Source organism: Zonotrichia albicollis, chromosome 25 (assembly GCF_047830755.1).
Source record: "Zonotrichia albicollis isolate bZonAlb1 chromosome 25, bZonAlb1.hap1, whole genome shotgun sequence".
In the NCBI taxonomy this organism is placed as follows: domain Eukaryota; kingdom Metazoa; phylum Chordata; class Aves; order Passeriformes; family Passerellidae; genus Zonotrichia; species Zonotrichia albicollis.
Window position 1 is genome coordinate 2,806,457 of NC_133843.1, and position 11,656 is coordinate 2,818,112.

Genomic DNA, 11,656 nt, shown 5'->3' on the forward strand with positions numbered 1-11,656 from the left:
TTAGGGCTGCGAGCTGCTGAGCGGGCTGAGATCAGAGTGTTTGCACTTCGAATTTGCTCAATTGGGCCCTTTCCATTATTGAGGCTGGGTGGCTCCTGCTCCCCGCCCTTGTTCCCTGCATTAACTCTCTATTACCTTGTTTGTTCAATGCCAGTTTATGAATGTCAATTTGTTCTCCAATTAGCTCTGCCTTATTGACTGCCCTCAGACTGCCCAGCTAAGCTTTCTGAAGTGCCTATCACTATCAAAGTGATTTGTTTAATTTTTTAAAGGGATATAACTTTAATGCGTCCTTTTATTCTGCTGTTATCTTGGTTGCCCCTATCTGGAGTCCGTTTATGGAGTGGGGTTTGTTCTAATAGCTTCATATCTGTGTTAATATTTCGTGACAGTTTATGTACTTAACTCGTGTGGGAGACACATTAATTCTCCTCTCCTGGCTGTGATGGACTGGCAGGAACCTGTGAGAGGAACACAAATTTCCCAGAGGTCTGGAGGGTAAATGCAGATGGGGTTTGTGGAGGAAAATTAACAAATTAATTTACTTGAGCATCTCATTCCCTCTGCCATGTACAGGAGAGATTTTCCTCTGTGGGACTCAGCAATATCCTGGTTTTCCCAGTACATCAGGTGTTGGTGGAGAAAGTATTATGGAATATCCTGAGCTTGAATGGACCCACAAAGATCCTCCAGACCAAATCCTGGTCCTGCACAGACACCCCAACAATCCCACCCTGGGGTTCATTGGTTGTATTTGAGATAAAACAAACACCTCAGGCGTTGCTTTTTTGGAGTTTCTCATTCTTTTATCCCTTTTATCTCCATAGAATTGAAGTGTCAAAGCCTTTCCTGTCATTCCTGAGTTCTTTTTTTAAGCAGCACAGGGAACATCTCAATGGGAAGCAAGATCCAGGTGATTCCTGATTCTTCTCCAGACTTTCTGCTCTGGACATTTCTGGGAATTCTCTGTTCCTAGGAGCAGGGCTGGGTTTAAATTCCCTGTGTTGGTGTTTATTGGGAATTATCTGTCACGGCAGAGACAATAACACACAGCACAAATGGTTTATTTTTCATTCTTCCCTTTGAACTTCAAACACCTTCAACATCTTTGCCCGCCTTGGGTCTCCTGATCCCAACCAGGAAAGATTCTCTTTTATTTAGAGAAAAATTTGTGGAGAGATGACACTAAGAACATTTTATGCTGAGCTCTCATGGCTGTCCAGCCTTTTAGTTGTCAGTTTTAAAGTCTGGAGGAGAAAAAAGAAAAATGAAAAGAAAAAAGAGGAAAAGAAAAAAAAAAAAAAAAAAAAAAGAGGAGAAAAAATAGGAGAAAAAAGGGGAAAAAAGAAAAACTCTTTTTTAATTTTTCTAGAGCTTTTGGGAGAGGGAGGAAATTCAGTTTCCCATCTGTTTTAGAGTTGATTCATGACACCCAAAGGAACTGGACCCAGATCTTGTAGGGACACTGTCTGTGGGTGTGACACTGCAGGTGCTGAAGCTCTTGGAGAGATTTCCCTGACCCCTGATCCCAAGGAAATGTGGAATTCTGAGGGATCCCCAACTGCTGCCCACAACTGCTGGGAGTCCACCCTGGCAAAATAGAGAAATTAAATCAAACTTCAGATTTTCCTGCTCTTTTATTCCCTCTTTTCCACAGCAGCTTCTCTTCATGTTTTCCCACCAATTTTTCAACACTTCTCCTCAAATCCATGGATAATTGGGTTGATTGATATTTGGGGTGCTCCCAGGCACCCCAAATATTGCTGTCATTTCTTGGTTTGGACATCCCACTTCTGTTCTGATGGATTAGATCAGTGCTGCTGAGCAAGGAAGAACAAATCCAGCTTTGGTTTTGGTCAAATATTTCCCATGGTACAGCAATTTAATCCACTTTCTGAAAATAACTTTTCTCAGCCAACAACATTTCTTTCTTAAGCAATCCACCAAAAAGAAGTAATATGGATTTGTTGAAGAAATAAAATTGGGGCAAAAGCAGACAGAACCTAGGAAGGGAGAAAAGGAATGGTTGTGTGAGGGGTTTGCTGCTTTTTTCGGTCTGACAGGTGGGTTTGGGCATCAGAGCAGCGTCAATAAATGGCTTTTGCAGTTATCTAAATGCTTTGGCTCTGCTTGGGCGTTTAATCTCTTGTAAAAGCTGTTTATTGCTCTCAGTGCGGCTCTCTGAGGGCACAAATGCCACAATTAGGCCTCTCAGAGACTTCCCAAAACACAGCTGATTAAAGGTCAAGCAGAAAAATTGAGATGCTGCTCTCCTTAATGAAGAGAGCATAAAACTCCTGCATAGAGCTCAGAATCTGTCCCAAATCTGGGGTGGGAGGATGGAGGGGATGTTGGTGTCCCTGGGGAGGGTGAGGCCATTGGGGCTGTGTTTGGTTTCCAGGTAACAAATTGCCACCACCAAAGGTGTTCCTAAAAGTCCATTTGAGTTCTCTCTTCCCCAGGCAGATTGTTAACCCCAAGGTGCTGTAAAATGTAAGTGGCATTTAGAGGTGGCATCACAAAGAAGGGGCAATCAAAGCTCATTAACACCGGAGTTTATAATTGCAGATTGCTGTAATTTGTGGTGGATTTGTGGGATTTATTTCAAGGGTGTTATTTCTGCTGTTGGGGGCTAATGAGTGGTGGGAGAAATTTATGTAAGTTTAGGCATTTCTTCTTCTTTAGCACCAAATGAAGACTTCAGCTTTTGGTTTGTGATCAGAACAAGCACCCCAATAAATATTACACTCAATTTAGCTGGGGGGAACCCAGACGTTTCTAGGTCCTGTTTTTAGTCCCTCCTCTTGCAAGGAAAGGAATCAGAGAATCATGGAATCATTGAGGTTGGAAAAGACCTGTAAGATTGTCAAACCAGGGCCACCACAGAATCACGTCCCCAGGTGCCACATCCACAAGTTTTTTGAGCACTTCATGGATGGTGACTGCACCACTGCCCTGGGCAGCTTGTGCCAGTGCTTTACAGCCCTTTCCATGAGAAAATCTGTCTTAATATCCAACCTGAGCCTCCCCTGGCCCAGCCTGAGGCTGTTCAGGGAGTTTTGCAGAGCCACAAGGTCCCTCCTGAGCTTCCTTTTCTCCAGGCTGAGCCCCTTCCCAGCTCCCTCAGCTGCTCCTCAGAGATTTGTGCTCCAAACCCTTCCTGAGGATTTGTTTGTTTTAATTAAAAGCATGTGGAGGATGAGAATGAGGCATCTTCCTTCAGGGTTTTCAGGTAATGCCTGGAGAAGAGAGGAAGGAAAAGAGAATCTAGCAGTGGACAAATATTGGGATTGTGACCACCAGCCACCTGCTCAGGGCACACAGCAACTATTTAAAACATAAAGATAAGTTTCAGGGAATTTTTGTACTGATTTCAGTGCCTGATATTTATATTTATATAAATCACAAAGGCAGGGGATGCCCGGAGGAGGAGGGGTCTGTCCTTTGGATCAGAACTTCCTGCTCATCTCTTTAGTGAAAGGAACTCATTTGGTTCCTTGATCTTCCATTTTTGTAACATAATAAATACTTTCTTAATAAATAACTTCTTAATAAATAATTTCTTGTAACAATTTTTTGTTGTTTCTAGGGGTGCATCCAAACTCAGGAGTGTCTGAGCTCAGCCCTGAGCTCATTTGCTTTCAAGCAGCATTTGGCTGATAAAAGGCAGGGCACAGGTTCTTACCCTAAACCAGGGAAGTGTCCTAACCTTCCACAGAGATGACAGCTGAGTCAGGCTAAGTTTTAAGGAAATTCATAATTAGGGATTTTAATTTACTTCATAGGATCTTTGAGAGGGGTGAATTTAGGTAAAAATTGGGGGGTGTGCACTTAGGCCTTGCTGCTGATGGGAAACAAAGGGAAAAAATGATGGAAAACCAGCTTAGATTTTTAACTGTTGTTCCAAGAGCTGCTTTAATGTAGCCTGATTGCTGAGGTAAATTAAACTCCTAATCACATTGACCCAATTATCATCCAGAACACTCTGTTCCCCTCCTCTGAGGTTTGGAACTTGTGACTTTGCAGCTCCCTCCAGTTATGACACTGGTGTCACAGTCACTGATGCCATTTGATCTGCCCTGGCCTGGTTTTTCCTCTCTGTTCCCTCATCCCTGAGAACTCCTGGCTGGAGAGTTTCACTCTCTCACAAACCTTGTCCTGAAGTTCAAAACTTCAGGAGTTTTAACTTAACTCCTACTTAAGTAAGAGTTTTTTCACAGCGATGCTCGACTCATGGGGAATGAAGGGACCTCCCCAAACCAGAGGAGGGAAAAGAGAGAGGAGGGAACAGAGACTCTAGCAGTGGAAAAATATTGAGACTGTGACCACCAACCACATGTTCAGGGCACACAACAACTATTTAAAACAAAAAGACAAGTTTCAGTCTTGGAAGAAGTCAGAGGGATGAGCTGGGGGCTGCCTGAGCATCAGAAATTCTGCCTTCAGTGTCTGCACCAGTATTTGCTGTAGCAAAAGTGTAGCAAAACCTAAAAATCCCAGCCCAGCAGCATCTGTGCACTCCCAGCCAGGATGCCTGAGGAGAGCCTGCGATTGCTTTAATTTTTAATTTTTTTCTGCACGTTGACGACATTAAAAGATGTGCAAGTTTTATTTTTTGACTGCACTCATCGTTCACAAACAGAAATAAAAATGCAAACCCTCCAATTTAAATCCTTCAGCCAAAAATATGTCGATTTGCAAAGCAAAAAATAGCAGCCCCTGCTATCCTTGACAGCTGCAGTTTGGCTGATTTTAGGAGATATCCCAAAAGGTGAGCTTGCAAGCATGTCATATCTGACTCTTATCTTTGAATCCCATATACTTATGTTTATTAAAATCAATATAATCCATTAGCCTACTTTGTTTCCATTTTTAATAATCTATTGATATATTGCCTGGGCTTTTATGGGACTAAACAAATTTCCTCTTTATGTGCCCTGTAATAGCCGGAGGTCAGGCTGCTTGAGAGCAGTTGCTGTATATAAATGTTTATTTACTGCCTGACTACTGATTGAGAACATATCTGGTCCACAGGCTTCAGATGGCTTTTAAACTAGAGATTTATGGCTTACTTCCTGTTTTCCAGACACAGTACACCATTTTTAAATAAAGTAATGAATGCAAGGTATTGTGAAAATAATAGCCAGGGATTGCCCCAAACTCCACGTTTGGGAGCAGGGCCTGTCGGGCCCTCTGTTATTTCATCATTCATTTGTTTTCTATTGGGGTGGGTTTTAGGGACATTAAACACTCTTCTGGTGCAGTTTCCTTTGTGCCCAGGGTGTCTTTGTAGTCTGGAGCAACTCAAGTGCCCCCTTCAGCCTCTCCATGGCCAGGCTGGGAATCTGAAGAGAAGAGCCTTGCCACAGTTTGCCCATCCATTTATTTTTTAGGGGAAGGTGTCACTTTCTAGCAGATTCTTTTCTGTTAACCCCAAGTTTAGCAAAGCATTTACAGTTAGGGTGGGTTTTACACGAGCCCAGGTCCCTCCTTTGTGTGGTTTCTTGCTGATTTTTGCTTCTAGCTGAGAGCACTTTACAGAAAATGCTCATTTTTAAGTCTCTAAAAGTAATTTTGACATTGGCTTGTTCTGTTTCTGTGCTTCTTGGACACCACATTTCATGACATGTCAATTAACCATGTTTGAGAGGCTTTTGTTCTCCAAAAGTGTGATTATCTACCCAGAAAAATCTTTTGTCCCTGCTGTGACAAGACAAGGAAATCACATTTTTCATCATGTTATTGTGATAAAAGCACTCACTCATAAAATATCTCAAATTGGTGATGGCAGACAAGTGGCTCAGTTCACAGTTGTGACAATGGGATCCCTGTCAGCAGAAGTTTGCATAAGTTCTCGGTCTCAGGGTGAGAATTTCAGCTCCAAATCACAATTTCATACAATAAAATTGGCCATTATTTAGGACATCCCTGTCCCACTGGGATTATTCCACTCATAATTCCTGAGAGCCCAAATTCCTTGGCAGAGAATGGGGTGTGAGTACAAGAGCAACAAACCAGAATTTTCCCCTGGAGATCGGCTCGTTCATTTATTTGTTTTTGCAATTTTCATTAAGCATCGCTCCCCTCCGGCCACAATAGGGTTCAAAATAACCATTTTTAAGGGTATTTTGCTTTTTTACAGAAACCTGTTGGTTTAAAAGTCCAACTCCACCTTTCAGGAGGTGAGAATTTCAAAGGGCCACTGAGGGTTGGTGGCCATAACCTGCTCTGCCTCATTTGGAGCCACCCTGAGCCCTGCTCACCCTAGGAGGGGAAATTTGTACTAATTTCATTGCCTGATATTTGTATTTCTATAAATTATATTTATATTTATGCCATATTTATGTCTGTGAATGCCTTTAGGCCCAGACTGGGCCTTGCTCGGTGATTTTGGTGTCAAAGTTGAGGGACAAAGTTGGTGGCAAAGGGACTGAGCCACAGAGAATGTGCTAATTCCAATTTGTGCTTCTTATACTTATGCTGGCCACATCTCTAGATGCTTTTTCAGTAATTTCAGTGATATTATTGTGATTTTGTAACCTGAAAAAGGTGTTGCGCATCCCTTCAGCCCTGAGGCTCTGTTTAGGCCCAGACTGGGCCTTGCTCGGTGATTTTGGTGTCCCCTTGAGGGACAAAGTTGGTGGCGGCCCAGGGACTGAGCCACACAGATGTGCCAGCTCAAATTTGGGTGTCTTAAACTCACCCTGGCCACATATAAATTTATATTTATGTCATATTTATGTCTGTAGATGCCTTTAGGCCCAGTCTTGCTCGGTGATTTCGATGTCCCCTTGAGGGACAAATTGGTGGCCCAGGGACTGAAACGCACACAATATGCCAACTCCAATTTGGATTTCTCATACTCATGCTAGTTTCTAGATGCTTTTTCAGTGATTTCAGTGATGTTATTGTGATTTTGCAACCTGAAAAAGGTGTTGTGCATCCCTCCAGCTCTGAGGTCAGAGCTCTGGGCTGTTCTTTTGGTCCAGGGTGATTTCACCCAGCTGGAAACCCACCAAAATAAAGATGATTTGTAACACTAAACCAGCCCAGCTGCATTTGGGTTTTGTGGTGTTGCACGAGGTGTTGTTTTAAACAGGAATAAAGCAGTGGCCTCTTCTTGCTGAGTGCCCTGCCTGCTGAGGAGCAGATCCCCTGGGTTTCATGGCTGTGTGTGATTCCCAGTGCTGATCTCTGGCCCCTAGATGATGCTGTTCATCTGTCAGCATCCAAGAGTGCCTCTGACAACAACTGCAGTGTTTTGGGGATGCTGCAGCATGGCAGGAGTTGAGTCAAAACCACCAATTACATTTTGTCCTGTGAGGAAATGAGAGTGAGGAGAAGTGGCTGTGAAAGTGCCACGTTGGAGTGGCCCTGACACACAAATATAGGCCCTTTGAGGGAGTTTTATGTGTGTTTTTAACCTTTTATCCCATTAAAACGAGTCCTAATGAGGGCAACACAGAGCAGGGTGTGTGCCTGGGGAACACAGAGCTCCTGCTCTTTAAAATGTGTCCCAAAAGCCTGAAATCCCTGGTCCTTTGATTGACCATTGCATGTCCAATATCAGCATTTTCTACAATGAGTAGGTGGCTGTCTGTAGGGATTTGTTTGGCACCAAAAAAGAGGCATCAGGGAGGGGCTCAGTGACTCTCACAAAATGTTCCAGGATCATTCCCAGCCCGTTCCTGCATAGAACACCTCATGTTACCCCATGATCTGTGCTCCCTTTGGACTCTACAGCATGGATCCTGTTTGTGTGGGTGTTCATGTGATGCTTTGGGGCTTTTCCCTCATTCTCACATCCACAGCTCGATTCCACACCCCTTCCACTCAAGTGGAGAGTGACAGATTTTAAAGGGAACCCACTGATGTCTCAGCTACTTAACAGGATTTTCCAACGCACTTTTTTGTCTAATTCCCATTGATTTTACATGAGGGAATTGGCTTCCACTTCCAGGACATGATTCTTGATCATTCCTTTGTTTTTACAACACTCACAACATCAGCAAACTCAATTTTGCTGAAGGGATGGTCCAAGGGAATTTGAAAAATTCTTGCATTATTTTTTAATGGAGAGCTTCAAAAAATTGGGAATCCTCCCATTGCCTTCTGGAACAATAGTCAGAATTTAGGGCTTGACTCAAGTACTCAACTACTCCCACTAAGAGGGGCTTGTTCTGTCCATGGTCAAGCTGATCTGTGGTGGAACTGAAGGAATTTTAAGTCCACCCCAGGTGGACTTGGCTGAGAGAATTTCCTGACTCTCTGCTCACTCCCCTTCCATGTGCTCCAAGCTGTCAAACTTCTCCCCTTTGTTTGGATGTCAATGATTTCCTTGATGACAAGATAATCCAAATGACCTCTTTATTGCCCTGTAAAATCAAGGTAGGCGAGGAGCACACCCAGGGATTTTGGGCTGTTCCAGAGCTCTGGCAGCAGGTTTTGAAGTCTCTTTCTCCTCCCTCTCCTCATTTTTGGGAAGGGTCTGGTGCTGTGGGTGCTGGAATAAAAACTCTCCAGCTAGTGCAATGTGTAAATTTTGAAAGAAAAAAATAAAAAAAGAAAATATTGAACATGTGGTTTGTGTTTCAAAACCCAGAAAATATTATGAAAGCAATAAACCATCCCTGCTGCAGGGGCTGTGCCTCGGTGAGTACACACACTCGGATTTGGTTACGTGTCACTCTCCAGCCCCATTCCAGAGAACCTGGGCTGGCTGAGGAGCAGCAGGGCTGGGTGTCCCTAAAGGAGCCTGTGCCACCCCAGGGGAGGTGACAAACACCTTGGAGCTTGTCCTGGGCTTCCAGAGCTGTTCCAGCACTGGGGAGCTTCATGCCAGGGTGGTGAATGAACATTGAGGAGCAGAGGTGTCCTCTGAGCTCTGTGATGCCCATCATTAGCACTAGCCACATTGTTACCTCCTGGGAATTAGACATTTTGGTCCATTTATCCACCCAGACAGACACTCAGTGGTCTAAGGGATGGAAAACAGCCTGGAATCATGAAATTCTGGTATGGTTTGGGTTGGAAGAGGCCTTAAAGCTCACCTGTTCCACCCCCTGCCACCTCCCACTACCCCAGGTTGCTCCAAGCCCAATCTGCCCTTGGAGAAGGAATTGCGGAGCATCAAGGAAAGATTCAGGAAGAAATAATTCCCTCCCAAGCTTCCCAGAAGGTTTTGGAACAAGCTGAGGACATTGGCAATGGGATTCCTGTGCTGTTGTGGCTTCAGGTTCAATCCAAGCTCCAGTTAAACAAATCATTGTTTGGGGAGCATGGACACTTCATTTTTTTAATAGCCTGTGACCTGCAATAGAATTTAGGTTGGGTGTTAATGACCAAAGGTTTTGCAAGTAATTAAATTTGTGGCAAGAGCTGTCCCTGAGAGGCTGGGAGTGTTCCTGAGAACAGGCTGGTGCCTGTGTGGTGCTGGAGTCTTAAACTTGAGTAGGAGAGCTGTGAGGAACAGGGATGGGGCTGAGACTCATCAGTCCAGGTGGCTTCTTTAATCTACATCAGGAGTTACACGCACTGCTGAGGTTGTATCATGAATTTGGTAACAAAATGTTATGAAATTATGAATATAAGTCTCTGGATTTTTTTTCTTTGGGCAAATTAAATGATATGAGTACAAATGAGATGAGACGTAGCTCACATCACAGAAAATGGTTTCATTTTCAGGTTGAGAGTTTCAGGTTGGGAATCTCACGTATAAATTATCCATGAAGTTACTCACACTTTACAAAGAGAAGGTGTGGACTAAATGCATGTTGTAGGCCACTTCTAAAATGTGAATATGTGCATCATTTTAGGATCTGTGCACAATTCATAGACAATCTCATTATCTTGCAACCAGTCTGCTTTTTGTGAAATTATTCTTCTCTCTACCAAAGCTTTTGTGCCATCCTTCAGGAACCTGAGGGGCCACAGCATTTCCCTTCCATTATTGTGACCACAGTTCAAAAGGGAATAAAATAAAATCAACTTTAGGTTCTGCCCAACATCTCAGCTCCTGGCAGAGTCCTACAAGGGATCTTTGCTGGCTGAGGCTTTGCTGAATTACCTGAGCACTGCTTTGAGTAGGAGTTATTAAATTCATTGTTTGATCTTCTTGGCAGGCTTTCCTCCTACAGTGAGCACTCACTTTTTAAAAATAGGAGGGTTTGCATCCGTTCTTGTGCCCTGGCAGGTGGCTGTGCCCTGCCACCCCTCCCAGTGGGCAAGAGGGACACTGGGGCTTCCACTGGGCTGTGAGAAGCCCCCAGCAAGAACAGACACAATAAAGCTACAAAATAAGAAGAAAATATTGTATTTAAATTTATTCTTTTAGCCAGAAGAAGGAATGGGGAAAGGCTGTAAATACACAAACTCTGCATTTACAATGCTTTGTGCTGCAGCTTTGCACGGGAGGTTACCTACTGTGCACTGTGTCTTTAAAACACTAATGGGCCCACTGAAAAAAAAGAAAAAACACCAAAAAAACCTCGACAAACCCATGACAGTCCACCAGCAACTAGCACACTAACAGGTTCTCATCTGACACCAGTAGGGAACCAAAGATATTTTATTATTTGGAAACTCCATATAGGGAAAGCCAGCCTTGAATCTGTCATTACTCCAAGAACCACACCTCCCCTGGGAGTTAATTATTTTCTTAAAATGCAACTTGTACTGTTAGTTTAAAACATTCCAACTGTGTTCGCACTCTTTAAATCTTCTGTAAACCTTAGAGTTTAAATCACTTGCAGATAAGAGTAATTCTATTAGAAAAAAAAGAGTTGGTGGAAGGGGAAAGAGAGGGAAATAAAAGGGCATTGATAGAAGCGTCCTTTGGGTGCCCATTGCCCTGTCACCTTTAGAACTTGGCAGGAGCTGCAGCCCACAGTAACTTTATAGGTCCTGGCACAGAATGAAACAAAATAGGTGCATGCCACATTTTCCTTCCAAAAAAACGCCAGGCAGAGACTTACCCCCTTTGTGAGGGGCTGAGTATGGCAGAGATTTAAAAAAAAATAAATAAATTAATGCTTAGTGAGGCTGACAGGTCAGAGCCTTTGCTGGGCTTGTATTTTGAAAGAAGGCATTGGGCAAAGGGCTGTGTCTGGCTGGGATCAGGTTTGGGAGCAGAGGTGTTTAAATACGGGGTGCTGCTGCGATGCTGGAGCACCTCAGCTCCTCTTGCTTTGGCTGCTTTTGCTGCTTTCATGGCAATTCTGGGGCATTACAAGGAGAAAAAAACAAAAAAAAAATAAATAAAAGAGCTTGTTGCTGTGGGTTTGCCACGAGTGAGGCAGGGAAGGAAGAGGTGATGTGTCATTTTTGGAACTGTCTGGGCAATCCTTCGTTTGCTGCGCTGGCCGCGCTCCGAGGATTGAGGGGAACTCAGCGGTTCCAGAGCTTGGCTTCTTTTTCTCCTTCGTGCCCTGCCCAGCCCCTCTTTCTCCCTGTAATTTGTTTGGGCTGAAAATCAACATCCCAAATTCTTTAAGGGCTGTTTCTCTTTCATTTTTTGACCAGTTTGCTTTTGCAGGAGCGAGCTGGGGTTTCACTTGGAACCTGTGCCAAGCATCCCACAGCTGTGGGAGCTGTTTGGGAAGGAAGAAGATTTGGGAAGGGCAAAGAACTCGTCCATGATGATGCTGTTTGACACTGG